The sequence below is a fragment of the Tupaia chinensis genome, unplaced genomic scaffold (assembly GCF_000334495.1).
Source record: "Tupaia chinensis unplaced genomic scaffold, TupChi_1.0 Scaffold000102_1, whole genome shotgun sequence".
In the NCBI taxonomy this organism is placed as follows: domain Eukaryota; kingdom Metazoa; phylum Chordata; class Mammalia; order Scandentia; family Tupaiidae; genus Tupaia; species Tupaia belangeri.
The window spans coordinates 1,706,830-1,721,416 of NW_006159566.1; positions in this window are offsets into that span (position 1 = coordinate 1,706,830).

A 14,587-nucleotide genomic window follows, 5' to 3' on the forward strand; every position below is an offset into this window, starting at 1 on the left:
CAAATGAGATAAAATGATTAGGTATAAACCTAAGGGACCAGCAGTTAGAGTAATGGCTATGTCGCTGGACTCCCACGTAGTCGACCACGGTTCATGTCCTGGACCCGGTGGCTTAAAACTCTCGCCGGGCGCGTGTGTGTGCGTGTCCAAGATCCCGAGAGGAGAACAGAGAAGAAGGGATTGCTGTGTGGCCATCCCCCATGGGGGGTGATTTGTCGCTTTCTGTCTCTCTGTCTCTCTCTGTCTGTCTGGCAAGCACACGCACCCTATAGTAAAAACCTCTCAAAAAAAAAAAAACCTAACAAAACATGTATAATTCAGGTGATGAAAACTGTACAATAATGATGGGAGAGATTAAAAAAATCTAAATAAATGAAGAGATATACTATGTTCATGTATTGAAAGATTCAATATAGTAATGATATCAAGTGTCCCCCCAAATTGATATACTGGTTTAGTGAAGTTTCTAGAAAAACGTTAGCCAGATTATTTTGCAAATATAAGATTATTTAAACATTTATATTAAAAAGGAGAAACTAGAATAGCTAAAATAAATTCTATAAATAAAAATAAAATGATTTCAACATATTATATATCTAAAATAATAAAGATTAGAAGGTATTGGCAGAGGGATAAATAAATAGATCAATAGGAAAATGTAGTGAACGCAGAAAGAGATCCACATAAATATGCCCAATTGGATTTTGACAAAGGTGCAAAACAATCCAATGGAAGAAAGATAGCCTTTTCAAGAAAGGATACTTGAGGGAACCAGTAGTTAGCGTAATGGCTATGTTGCTGGACGCGGTTCACGTCCCGGACCCGGTGACTTAAAACTCACACCGGGCGCATGTGCGTGCGTGCCCAAGATTCCAAGAGGAGAATGGAGGAGAAGGGATTGCGGCGTGACTATCCCCCCTAGGGGGTGATTTCTCGCTTTCTGTCTCTATGTCTCTCTCTGTCTGGCGAGCGCACGCGCCCTATAGCGAAAAAAAAAAAAACTCTCCAAAAAAAAAAGAAAGAAAGGATACTTGATAAATTGGACATCCATAGGCCAAAGAAAAAGAGAGGAAGGAAAAATAAAAGAACCTTGACCTAAGTTTCATATCTTAAACAAAAATTAACCAAAATATATCACAGACTTATATTTAAAGCAAAAAGCTATAAAACTTTTTTTATGAAGGTGGGGGGCAGTTGCCTTTGGGTTCCAGAACTTCTCAGATTTCTTAGACATAACACCATAAAAGAAAACACTGATAAATCAGGCTTCATCGATGTTAAAAACTTTTGCTCTGTGAAAAAGTCTGTTAAAAAGATGAAAAGAGAAGCTGCAGACTAAGAAATAATGTTTGTAAACCATAAATCCCAAAAAAGGATCAGAATCCAGAGTAAATAAAACTCTCAAAGCTCAACAGTATGGGCTGACCCTGCAGCATAATGGTTAGGGAAGCTGGATCCCACAAGGTTGACCAGTTTTCAAACCTGAGCCTGGCACCTTGAAAACACAAGCACATATACCTGTATGCCCCACACCAAGAAAGGATGGTGAAATGGGGAAGAGGCTGTCTGTCTCTCTCTGGTGAGCACACACACCCTCTGGCAATTAAAAAGAAAGAAAGAAAGTTGGGAAAGTTTACCTATTATAAGGCTCACTTCAAATCCTCAGTGAAGGTATAAAAAATTAAAAAATAAAAAATGCAGGAGGGAGAAAAATAATGCAGTTGTGTCAAGTTCTACAAAAACAGGTCTCACATCTGACCTAGAAGAGTCAGATGCATTAGAGAAAAACGATCATTTGCTGAGAGCCTATTTTGTGCAACACCTAAAACCAAAGCTAAAACAATAAAATGGTGAGGGTCAACCCCTGTGTTTCAAGCGCAGTCTCTATTCACGCAAGCTAGCATTGTGCGAACAGCTGGCATGAGGGCATATCCTGCGCTCAGGAGAGCTTTTCCCATTCCCGGAGGGTACCGGGTAGTGTCGGGCATGCAAGGAATAAAGGTCAGCACTGGATTCAAAGCGCCATAGTGCATAGGTGACTCGAGGCCTCCAGGGCCAGCTGGTGACAGGTAGGATGCCGTGTGCAGGGGGAGCAGCCGGGACACGCCCTGGGCTGGGCCTGCAGTGGAAACAGGGAAGATATGGGAGTGAGCATAGTACCTGGGTGGGGTTCTTTCTCAAGAAGGGAGGGAGCCTCCAGAAGAATTTGATCTTAGTTTCATGGGTGTTTGAGAGGTGAGACAGACGACTTCTGCCCCGGCTGGAAACCCGCCACATAGATGCACAGCTCAAATTTTCCACCTTGCTATCTAATCTCGCAATTGTATTCTTTAAGGGTCATGTCTCCTACCTCAAATCTCAGTATATTTTGTGGTCTATATCTGTTTTCTGGGGGGGGAGGGGGATTTCTTGATTCTTTTTTAAAGATTTTTTTATTTCTCCCATGAGCAAGAGAAAAACAGAAAATAAAATTTAAAAAAAAAAAGGTTCAGAACCCCAAAAAAGAGTTTTTTTAATCATTTATTTAAATTTATTTTTTGTTATTATTTTTTTAAATTGCTATAGGGCATGTGTGCTCAACAGAGAGACAGAGAAAGTGAGAAGGCAAGTCGCTAGGTCTGGGACTTGAACCACAGCTGGTCATGTAAGAGTCCAGCACCTCAACCATCACACCACCTGCTGGTCCTACCCAAAGGTCTTGATGCCACAATCCAGCCCTGGCTTCAGCCAGCCTGGAAAGATGGGCACAAGCATGCCCAGTGTGACACATCCAACTCAGGAGGTCCTGCAACATCTGCTTTCCCTCATAGTTTAGGAGCTCCTGGTGATCAGGAAGTATAACTCTTCCTGGTTAGCCTCAGCCTGGGGTCTGCAATTCAATAAATGTTACATGAACGAGATCTTATGGGAATCAGCAGTTAGCATAATGGCTATGTTGCTGGACTCCCATGTAGTCGACCGCGGTTCGCGTCCCAGACCGGGTGGCTTAAAACTCACGCCGGGCGCATGTGCGTGCGTGCCCAAGATCCCGAGAGGAGAATGGAGGAGAAGGGATTGTGGTGTGGCCATCCCCCCTGGGGGGTGATTTCTTGCTTTCTGTCTCTCTGTCTCTCTCTGTCTGTCTGGCGAGCACACACGCCCTATAGTGAAAATCTCTCAAACAAACAAACAAAAAAAAAAAAATGAAAATGACAAGAAAAACTATGGGGCCATCCCTGCACCGCAGGATCTTAAATGGCCAACAGCAATCCTGCGAACTGGATCTTAGATGACCAACAGTAATTTAAATTCCAGCCCACGGCTTGACAAATGTGCATGTGGCATGTGTTCATGAATCCTGATGGGATGCAGAAATGCAGGAAAAGGGATTGCAGCATAACCACCCCTAGTGGGAAATGCTCTGTCTCTCTTTTGCAATCTCCAGCAATTAAGGAGAAAAGAAAAAAGAAAAGAAAAGATAAGGAAAGAAAAGAAAAAAGAAAAGAAAAAAAAAGAGAAGAGAAGAGAAGAGAAGAGAAGAGAAGAGAAGAGAAAAGAAAAGAAAAGAAAAGAAAAGAAAAGAAAAGAAGGAAAAGAAAAGAGAAGAAAAGAAAAAAGAAAAGCACGCATATGGTTTTCAAAAAAAAATTACACCAGAATAAACTTACACTTTTTAAAAAGTTTATTTATGTATGCCTTTCATGAGAAAGAGACAGAGAGGAGGGGGGGCACCCCCACACCACAATCCACCTCCAGCCTCAGCCAGCATGCATGTGCTCAGCTATACTGGGAGGACCACAGGATATGAACCAGGAACCTTCCCACGTTGGTCCAGTTGCATTACCACTGTGCCGCCTTCTGACCCCTAAACTCATACATTAATCCATTTTCCATAAACCTCTTTAAGTCCTCTCATATCGGCTTCCTATGGCTACTGTAACAATTTACCACAAAATCAGTGTCTTAAAACAACATAAATTTATAGTCTCATAGTTGACAGAGAGGGGGGGGGCCCCCCCCACACCACAATCCCCCTCCAGCCTCAGCCAGCATGCATGTGCTCAGCTATACTGGGAGGCCCACAGGATATGAACCAGGAACCTTCCCACGTTGGTCCAGTTGCATTACCACTGTGCCGCCTTCTGACCCCTAAACTCATACATTAATCCATTTTCCATAAACCTCTTTAAGTCCTCTCATATCGGCTTCCTATGGCTACTGTAACAATTTACCACAAAATCAGTGTCTTAAAACAACATAAATTTATAGTCTCATAGTTCTGGATGTCGAGTCCAAAATTAATCTTATGGGGCTAAAATCAACACGTTGATAGCTCTTTGTGGAGGCTCCGGGGAATAACCCATTTCTCTACCTTTTCCATCTTTCAGAGGCTTCCTGAGTTCCTCGGTTTGCAACCCTCGCCTTCATCCTCAAAGCACAGCACTCCAACCTCTGCTGTTGTCATCACATCTCCTTTCCCTGCGTTTGAGTGTCTATTCCCTGTGTAGACACGTTGTGTTTCACTGGCAAACCTAATCAGAAAACCCAGGGTATTCTCATCTCAAAATCCTTAACTCAGTCACCTCTACGAAGTCCCTTTCTCCTGTAAATCATCACATTCACAGCTTCTGGGAGTTAGGAGGCAGGCATAGCTGGAAGGCCATAATGCCATCTATTTCAAGCAACGTTCTCACATCATAATCCTCAGAGTGTGATCCCTGGACCAGCTGCATCAGCAGTGCTGGGTCATTTGTTAGAAATGCAAATTCTCAGACTCCATCCCACATCTACTGAATGAGAAGTTCTGGGGAGGCCCAGAGTCGGTGGTAACAAGTCCTCTGGGTGACGCTGACTCACACTGCAGTTGGAGAACCACTGCCCTACAGTTTGCAAAAAAGCGAAGCAGATGCCAAGGCAGTGATGGGGTGGACTTCCCAGGGACAGAGGAGTCCCAGAGATTGAAACATAGATGGAGTCAGGGCAGACAGCCTGGAATCCCAGGCTGAAGGCTAATCTCTGGCTCCGAATGTGAATTTGGTGACCTTCTTACACACTTCACAAAATCAATTACATAACTGAAAATCCTCACTGAGTTCAGGGGGCATAACGTTAATCTGTCCAAATTTAACAGCCTGACCTGGAAAAATCATGTCTCCTGCTTTGAAAACTTGAAATTAAAAATTTATTACAAAGGTTTCCAGGTGAAGGACATAATTTTTTCCATACTCAAAAATATATATATATAAAACTATTCCAAAAAAAAAAAATCAGTTAATATACTTTCATCCCAGCAAGTCTTCCTCAAAGTAGTTGTAACAATAGCTGCAACTCATTGGCAATTTCACCATTTTCACACCCCCCACCCCAAGCAGCACAGTAAGGAATTCTGCACAGCAGGGTTATCGCTGGGAGCCCAGGCCCCCCAAGAAAAGAATGGCAGGTGACTTCCCAGGAGGGTTGATTTACAGCAGAGGACAATTGCCTTTCAGAAGGCAGAGAAATGGGGCCATTTAGAATATTGCTCCTCAAGCAAACAGGAAACAGGAAGCTCTCTGTCAGCCATTCTTACCCTGCCCCGGGACAGGAAAGGCAGGAGGAGGGCCCGTATCAGCACTTGGACCCAGCCCAGGAAATGGGAGGCCTCCTCAGTGTGGACCTGGGTGGTGGGGAGGAGCAGACGGTCCCTGCAGACCACCGTAATTCTCCCTGACAACAGACAGCAGCCGCTCAGGTTTACCTCTGAGCTCTGACTGAGGAAGTGGAGAGGGACGGACACTCAAAACACACTGTTTAGGTTCTAAACAAAAGGGAGATAACGGTTCTGTCAGGCAGCAGTAAACGGGCACAGGATAAGCCACCCTCCATCTCCACAATGCCTTTGGGTTAGGCCTAAAACATCTCTGGGTGAACATCACCCTAAATCACCACAGCACTCAACCCCAGGACTCCGTGAGAGGAATTACAGCATCCCCAGTCAACAGAGCCATACTGGGAGAAGCTAGGCTGTGCCTCCCTGCACCCCACTGCACCTCGCCTCCTTCTGCACTAGGTACAAGTGTCCCCACAGCCTGGAAACGGGTGTTAGCACTTCTTCACAAAATTAGCAATACTCCAGAACAAATCGGAGTTTGAAAAAGAAGACAGTCAGGTACAGACGCCCCATGCTCGATCAGTGTATAAATGCCATCAAGATTGAACGTCGCAGGGCATCAGGGTGACAGCGTGGCAACAGGTTAAGGTCAACCTGTACACGCCAGGCATGAGTGCCCGTGACCCTGAAGGACTGGGAAGCCTGGGGCAGGGCCCACCATGGCATGAGGCCATGAGGAGAATGCTTTCACGTGTGTGTATCTCATGCTCACTCATGAAAGAAATTAAATAAGTATATATTTTTTTAATTAAACATTTTAAAACTTCTCTTCAAGGCACGAAAAAAGGCCTACGTAGGATCTACAGGATGCAGACAGGATTATTAACAAAAAGCCTCTTGACTCACGCGCAGATCCTGGAAACCTTCACCAGGAGGCCCAAACCCCTCAGCATGCAAGGTCAAGTGTCCTGTCCCTGGTGTGTATATCTCAGGAGAAGCCAATGGTCCCCTCACCAGGGCTGCCACATCACTTTGCTGTGTTTTAATGTAACCATGGTGTGCGATTATGTTATTGGGGTATCACGTACATATCGTAAAGCAAACAAATCTTTCATGTACAGCTTGATTCATTTTTATATACGTACACCTGCAACCACCCTCTAAATCAAGGTCCAAACACTGGCCCCGTCTCAGTGGTGCAGACAGACGTGTCATGATCTGCGGTGCTGAAGGCCACATGGCCGATGGCAGGTTCAGAGTCCGAGTCGGCCTGGAACACGCAGGCACACGCATCGAAGGTTCTAACTTGTGAGAGGGCTGAGGGGTGGGGTCAGTGTGACAAGACTCTTCAGCTCTCTCAAAAGCACATGTGCTCACGCTACCTCACATACTGTCTCATGAAAGAAATATGTTTTTAATAACCAGGGGACGAATGCACTCACATGAGAGAGAGAACCCCTTCCCCAATGGGACATGGTCATGCTGCAATTCTTTCTCCACTTCTCCATCCTGTTAAGATTCCGAGCATGCACCCCACATGCTTTTCAAGCTGCGGGGGACAGACTGTGAACCACAGTCTGCCATGTGGAATCCAGCTCTCTTAACCACTAGGCTAGGGGGCAGACCTGAAAAATAGAAAAAAGAAATTTTTTAAACCTTAAAAAAAGAAACGATGTTGAGCCAACAGGTGATAGGTGATGTGGTGGTTAAATGTGCTGGACTCCCACATGGGTGACCACGACTCAAGTCCCAGACCTGGTGGCTTGCTTTTTCACTCTCTCTCTATATATATATCTCTGTTCCTCTCTGGTCAAATTAAAATAAATAAAAAAAATAGTTAAATAAAATGATTCTTTTAAAAAAGAGAGAGAGAGATGGACCAGCAGTTAGCATAATGGCTATGTTGCTGGACTCCCATGTAGTCGACCACGGTTTGAGTCCCGGACCCGGCAACTTAAACTCATGCCAGGCGCATGTGCATGCGTGCCCAAGATCCCGAGAGGAGAATGGAGGAGAAGGGATTGCAGCGTGGCCATCCCCCCTGGGAGTGATTTCTCGCTTTCTGTCTCTATGTCTCTCTCTGTCTGTCTGGCGAGCGCACGCGCCCTGTAGCAAAAACCTCTCCAAAAAAAAAAAAAGAGAGAGAGAGAGATGTCAAGTATTTCCAGATCTCACCGGACTCTCCTGGACCTCCTCACAGTCAATATTTTGCCACTCAAAAGTAAACGCTATCATAACTTGAATCACAACAGATTAATTTGACTGATTTAAGCTTTATATCAATGAAATCACACAGTATGTGCTCTTTTGTGTAGTGTCCCATTGTGAATACGCCACAATTTATTTTTTCTCTTATAAATCAACAATTGAGTTATTTTCATTTGAGAGCTATAATGAAAAAAGCTGCTATGAACATTCTTTTTTTCTTGGGGGTAGAGAGAGGTTTTTGCGATAGGGCGTGTGCACTTGTCAGAAAGACAGAAAGAGACAGAGAGACAGAAAGCAAGAAATCACCTCCCGGGGGGATGGCCACGCCGTAATCTCTTCTCCTCCATTCTTCTCTTGGGACCTTGGGCACGCACATCTGGCATGAGTTTAAGCCACCAGATCTGGGACTCGAACTGCAGTCGACTACATGGGATTCCAGAGACATAGCTATTACGCCATCTGCTGGTCTCAGCTGCTATGAACATTCTTCTAAATATCTTTTTAAAATAATTATTTATGTAATTTTATGTTTTTTTTTAATTTGACCAGAGAGAGAAGGAAGTGAAAAAGCAAGCCACCAGGTAAGGAACTTGAACCACAGTCAGTCATGTGGAAGTCCAGCACCTCAACCACCATGCCATCGCCAGCCCCTAAATGTCTATTTTAAAAATCCCATAGGGCATGTACACATACATGAAAGAGAGAGAGAGAGAAAGAAAGCATTCACCACCAGGGCATGGACACACCACAATCCTTTTTTCTCCAATTTTGTATCCCATTTGGATCATGGACACACCCACGCCCAGCACGTAAGCCGCTGGAGCAAGGGCTTGAAGTCCAGTTGGCCATGTGGGACGTGGCTTCCTCTGCATGGGGCTTAGCCTCTGTATGTGAAGAGAGCAAGCAAGATTTTTCTTTTTCTTTTTCAGTGACAGACTTGCTACACTACCCAGGTTGGCTTCAAACTGCTGATCTTCCTGCTTCTGCCTCCCGAGTGGTGGGGATTACAGGTGCCCATCACCATGCCTGGCCGTCTCGTTTTCTTTCATTCGTCAGCGGGTGAGCACTGAAGGGACACAGAGAGAGCAGGGCAAAGGCAAGAAAGCACTGCATTTGGGAATGATCATGCCAAAACCCCTTCTCCTCCATTTCTCCCTCCTTTTGAGATTTTGGGCACTCACACACATGCGCCTAGCATGTTTCTCAAGCCACTGGGCCTGGGACTCCAACTGTGCCCTCAGCCATTTAAGGTCACCTCAGCCACCAAGCCATGGGCTAGCCCAGCACCCAGCCATCTTTGTGGACACATGAACGCATTTCTGTTGAGTGTATGTGCAGAAGATGAAACTGCTGGATCATAGGGCAGATACATGTGTTATGTTAACAGGTCCAACTGCAGGCCGGCAGGTAGTGTGGTGGTTAAAGTGCTGGACTCCCACCTGGCCAGCCGTGGTTTGAGTCCTGGACCTGGTGGCTTGCTTTCTCACTTTCTCTCTCTCTCTCTTTCTCTCTCTCTCTAAGTTAAAAAATAATAATAAATGAAATAATTCTGAACAACAGCAACAAGTATAAACTGCTAACAGTTGTCCAAAACAGTTATACCGCGTTCTAAATCACTCGAGTACTCCAATGGTTATGCTATTTTACTGTGTGTGTTTTTAAAGAACTATGTATGTATTTAATTCCATTTGTTATTGTTATTTTTTAATTTGACCAGTCAGAAACAGAGAAAGGGGAAGTGAGAAAGCCAGCTGCCAGGTCTGGGATTTGAACCATGGTCAATCATGTGGGAATCCAGTGCCTTTATCCACTACACCACCTGCCGGCCCCCTGTGTATTTTTTTTTTAATGGGGTCCCTCTCTCAGCCACACTTGAGCTCTGGATGCAGGTCCTGGTTGTCTTCCTCCATACACCCAGTAAGTAGCTCAGGATTACACTAGAGAAAGATTAAGTGCATGGCAGGGAGGGGATTTAGACAAGTTATTGTTATTAAAATATGTAGATTACTCCTCTTCTAGACCCAGGCCAGGGGTGACACATTCACATCCTAGCTGTGTCCACAGCCCAGTCATCCAGAGGGAGGCGGAATATTCAAAGCAGCTCCTGCATTCCCAGATCTCTGATGAGCTGCCCCAAAGCCTAGATGCATCCACTCATCTGGCACTACTGGGCCTTAAATTTGCCGATCTGTACTTGGTCAATCATTAAACTGCTCAAAAATGTAACTGGTTAGGGAACCAGCAGTTAGTGTAATGGCTATGACGCTGGACTCCCACAAAGTCGACCGCGGTTCGCATCCTGGACGCGGTGGCTTAAAACTCACGCCGGGTGTGTGTGCGTGCGTGCCCAAGATCCCGAAGATCCCGAGAGGAGAACGGAGGAGAAGGGATTGCGGCGTGACCATCCCCCCCGGGGGTGATTTCTCTGCGTTCTGTCTCTATGGCTCTCTGTCTGTCTGGCGAGCGCATGCACGCGCCCTATAGTGAAAAATCTCTTAAAAAAAAAAAAAAAAAGTAACTGGTTAGAAAACTTTCAAAGCCTCCACATTTTTTCTTTTTCTACAACTTTATAGAGATTCATTCTGAAATGTGCTAAGGAAGTCGTGGTCGTTCATCCTCCACCCTGCCTTCGAAGGTGGAATCAATTAGTACCAAAGTCGTCCACCTCAACGCAGAGACAGAGAACACCTCCCAGAGAAACACCCCAAAGAGGCCTGTCCCTGATGTGTTTGCGCAGATGGAAGGGATTAGTTACACAAACACGGGGAAAGAAGATAGGGTTACGGAGGAAGTCCTCCAAAGTCCTCCAGCTCTGCCTGGAAGTGAGTTTCTTGTGCTTCCTATCGTTGCTTCTGAGTATAAAACTTTTCACTGCTCTGATAATTTCTGTGAGCGCTGTGGCATGAGCTACTTTCTGCTCTTTTTTGTAAGGGCTACTTTTGCTTTTTTATCACTTCAAGTATAGATTCCAGTTTCAGCAACCACATCCAGAGGAAGCCCTCCGCAACCCTGAAACCACAGACCTCGTAGAACTGGAAGTAAAACAGAACTCCTAGAGAAAAAGTTTTCGTAAAACTGTGTAAGATGGAAGATGCATGTTTTTTCCTCTTACTCCAACAGGTAGAAGTAAATTAAAATATAGTTTTTATTTCAAATAAGGGTTTTATTTTCGTGGAGAAAAGCTTCCGATGTCCAAGTGAACTCATTGTTGCTACTTTATCCAATAGGTCTTGGGGGATTCTGATCTAGCAGTAGGCAGCCATTCTGTACAACAGAGGCATCTCATTTTCCCAAGAGATGCTTCTGAAATAGATCAAACAAATAAGTATTTCTGAATACCCTGAGGCTTTTCACCAGCCTGCACCTTCTGCCTTCCCCTCTCAAAGCTAACATTAGTGAGATGACTGTTACTGGAATGCGTTAGAATCTGCCAAAACTGTATTGATCCCAGGCCAAGGTCAAGTTACCATTAACATGGCTGGGTGCATAGTATAATAATCTGGGCCCTTTTTTAAAAAAGAGAGAGAGAGAGAGAGATTTTTGTATAGGGTGCTTTTGCACTTGCCAGAGTGACAGAGAGAGACAGAGAGACAGAAAGTGAGAAATCACCCCCCAGGGGGTATGGCCATACCACAATCCCATTCTCCTCTTGGGATTTTGGGCATGCACGCACATGTGCCCAGAGTGGATTTCAAGCCACCAGGTCCAATACTCCAACCATGGTCGTTCGCATGGGAGTCCAGTGCCTTAACGGCTACACCACCTGCTGGCCCAAATCTCTTAAAAAAAAAAAAAAAAAGTAACTGGTTAGAAAACTTTCAAAGCCTCCACATTTTTTCTTTTTCTACAACTTTATAGAGATTCATTCTGAAATGTGCTAAGGAAGTCGTGGTCGTTCATCCTCCACCCTGCCTTCGAAGGTGGAATCAATTAGTACCAAAGTCGTCCACCTCAACGCAGAGACAGAGAACACCTCCCAGAGAAACACCCCAAAGAGGCCTGTCCCTGATGTGTTTGCGCAGATGGAAGGGATTAGTTACACAAACACGGGGAAAGAAGATAGGGTTACGGAGGAAGTCCTCCAAAGTCCTCCAGCTCTGCCTGGAAGTGAGTTTCTTGTGCTTCCTATCGTTGCTTCTGAGTATAAAACTTTTCACTGCTCTGATAATTTCTGTGAGCGCTGTGGCATGAGCTACTTTCTGCTCTTTTTTGTAAGGGCTACTTTTGCTTTTTTATCACTTCAAGTATAGATTCCAGTTTCAGCAACCACATCCAGAGGAAGCCCTCCGCAACCCTGAAACCACAGACCTCGTAGAACTGGAAGTAAAACAGAACTCCTAGAGAAAAAGTTTTCGTAAAACTGTGTAAGATGGAAGATGCATGTTTTTTCCTCTTACTCCAACAGGTAGAAGTAAATTAAAATATAGTTTTTATTTCAAATAAGGGTTTTATTTTCGTGGAGAAAAGCTTCCGATGTCCAAGTGAACTCATTGTTGCTACTTTATCCAATAGGTCTTGGGGGATTCTGATCTAGCAGTAGGCAGCCATTCTGTACAACAGAGGCATCTCATTTTCCCAAGAGATGCTTCTGAAATAGATCAAACAAATAAGTATTTCTGAATACCCTGAGGCTTTTCACCAGCCTGCACCTTCTGCCTTCCCCTCTCAAAGCTAACATTAGTGAGATGACTGTTACTGGAATGCGTTAGAATCTGCCAAAACTGTATTGATCCCAGGCCAAGGTCAAGTTACCATTAACATGGCTGGGTGCATAGTATAATAATCTGGGCCCTTTTTTAAAAAAGAGAGAGAGAGAGAGAGATTTTTGTATAGGGTGCTTTTGCACTTGCCAGAGTGACAGAGAGAGACAGAGAGACAGAAAGTGAGAAATCACCCCCCAGGGGGTATGGCCATACCACAATCCCATTCTCCTCTTGGGATTTTGGGCATGCACGCACATGTGCCCAGAGTGGATTTCAAGCCACCAGGTCCAATACTCCAACCATGGTCGTTCGCATGGGAGTCCAGTGCCTTAACGGCTACACCACCTGCTGGCCCGTAATCTGGCCACTCTTTATAGAAAAGCTTTAGGCAGTTTAAGTTATTTGTCCTGTGACATTACAAGTGTTTTACAAATGTCCTCCCTCTATCCCAACCTCCCCTACCCAGTCACTATAACACTATAACCCCTCAGGATTCCCAGCAGAGATTTCCAACCAAAATACTCTTTTTATTTCAATATGAAGAAATGATGGCAAAGGAAACATAGACACTTTCAGGAAGGATGCATTGTCATTTAAAGTACAATATGTAATTGATAGTTGTCGGAATATTTGCTGTAGCTATGGCCCAGGAAAAGGCTCCCTCCTTCACCTCTCTTACCTCAGATCTTGTTTCCCCCCACCTCTTTCTTTTGAACTTCCCTCTAACTTTTCCTCTCCCTTCTTCCCCCCAAAACATCTCACCTCTCTCTCGTGTGAAGCATGCATGCCAGTCCCCACACAGTCCCTGACGACACAGACACCTTAGCTAACAACCTCGTGCATATGCTATCCTAGCTCAATTGTGCAAATTAGCTCCGCACCAAACTTGCAAGCTCCAGGCTACCCCGTGAGCCCCACCTTTGCTGTTCTTTCCCTCTTCCTTCCAGGCCCCTGGTACAGGGAACGGGCGCCGCCGCGCTGCTGTCTGAGGTTTCGGCCATGGAACAATTACAGTTCAACCAGGTACACGTGTTTGTTCTTTTGCTTTATTTCCTCGTCCATGAGAGAGAAAGAAGCAGAGGAACAGAGACAGAAAGTTCATCCCAACAGGGCCCTTATGTCGTAACCCACCTCTACGACAGAGCTCAGCTGTGACCTATCAGCATCAGACAAATTCCATTAAAAAAATCGCTGACCACCTAAGTGAGACTCATTTCCTCCAAACACAAAAGAAATGTAAAACATAGTTAAAATTTAGTTTAAATTGCGTTTACTTTTAAAAATGTGAAAACTGGAAGCACTAGTTAGCATAATGGCTATGTTGCTGGATTCCATGTAGCCAACCACAGTTCAAGTCCCGGACCCAGTGGCTTAAACTGACACCGGGCGCGTGTGCGTGCATGCCCAGGATCCCGAGAGGAGAATGGAGAAGGGATTGCGGCATGGCCATCCCCCCTAGGGGGAGATTTCTCACTTTCTGTCTCTCTCTCTCTCTGTCTGTCTGGCGAACACACACGCCCTTATAGAAAAACCTCTCCAAAAAAAAAAGTGAAAACAAAGGCCGGCAGGTAGTGTGGTGGTTAAGGCACTGGATCCCAGAGGGCTAACTGTGCAGTTCGAGTCCTGGACCTGGCAGCCTGAAAAACATGCCAGGCACGTGTACATGTGTGCCCAAAATCCCAAGAGGAGAATGAAGCCAAAGGATTGCAGTGTGGCCATCCTACCTAGAGGCATAATTTCTCACTACCCCCACCTCTGTCTCTCTCCAGCGAGTACATACACCCTATGGTAAAAATCTAAAATTAAAAAAAAAAGTATGTATGTGGGGGGGAACAATAAAATTAAGTTATCAAAATGTTATTAAGTGGTTGCTGGCGTGTGACACTGTATGATACTCTTTCTGTATTCATACCCCTTAAATTTTTTATCGCGAGCATATATCTTTATTTTAAAATGTAATGGGACCAGCAGATGATATAATGGTTATGTCACTAAATTCCCACATCGTCAACCGTGGTTCGAGTCCTGGATCTGGCGGCTTAAAACTCACACCAGGTGGGGACCAGCAGTTAGAGGAATGGCTATGTTGCTGGAATCCCACGCGGGC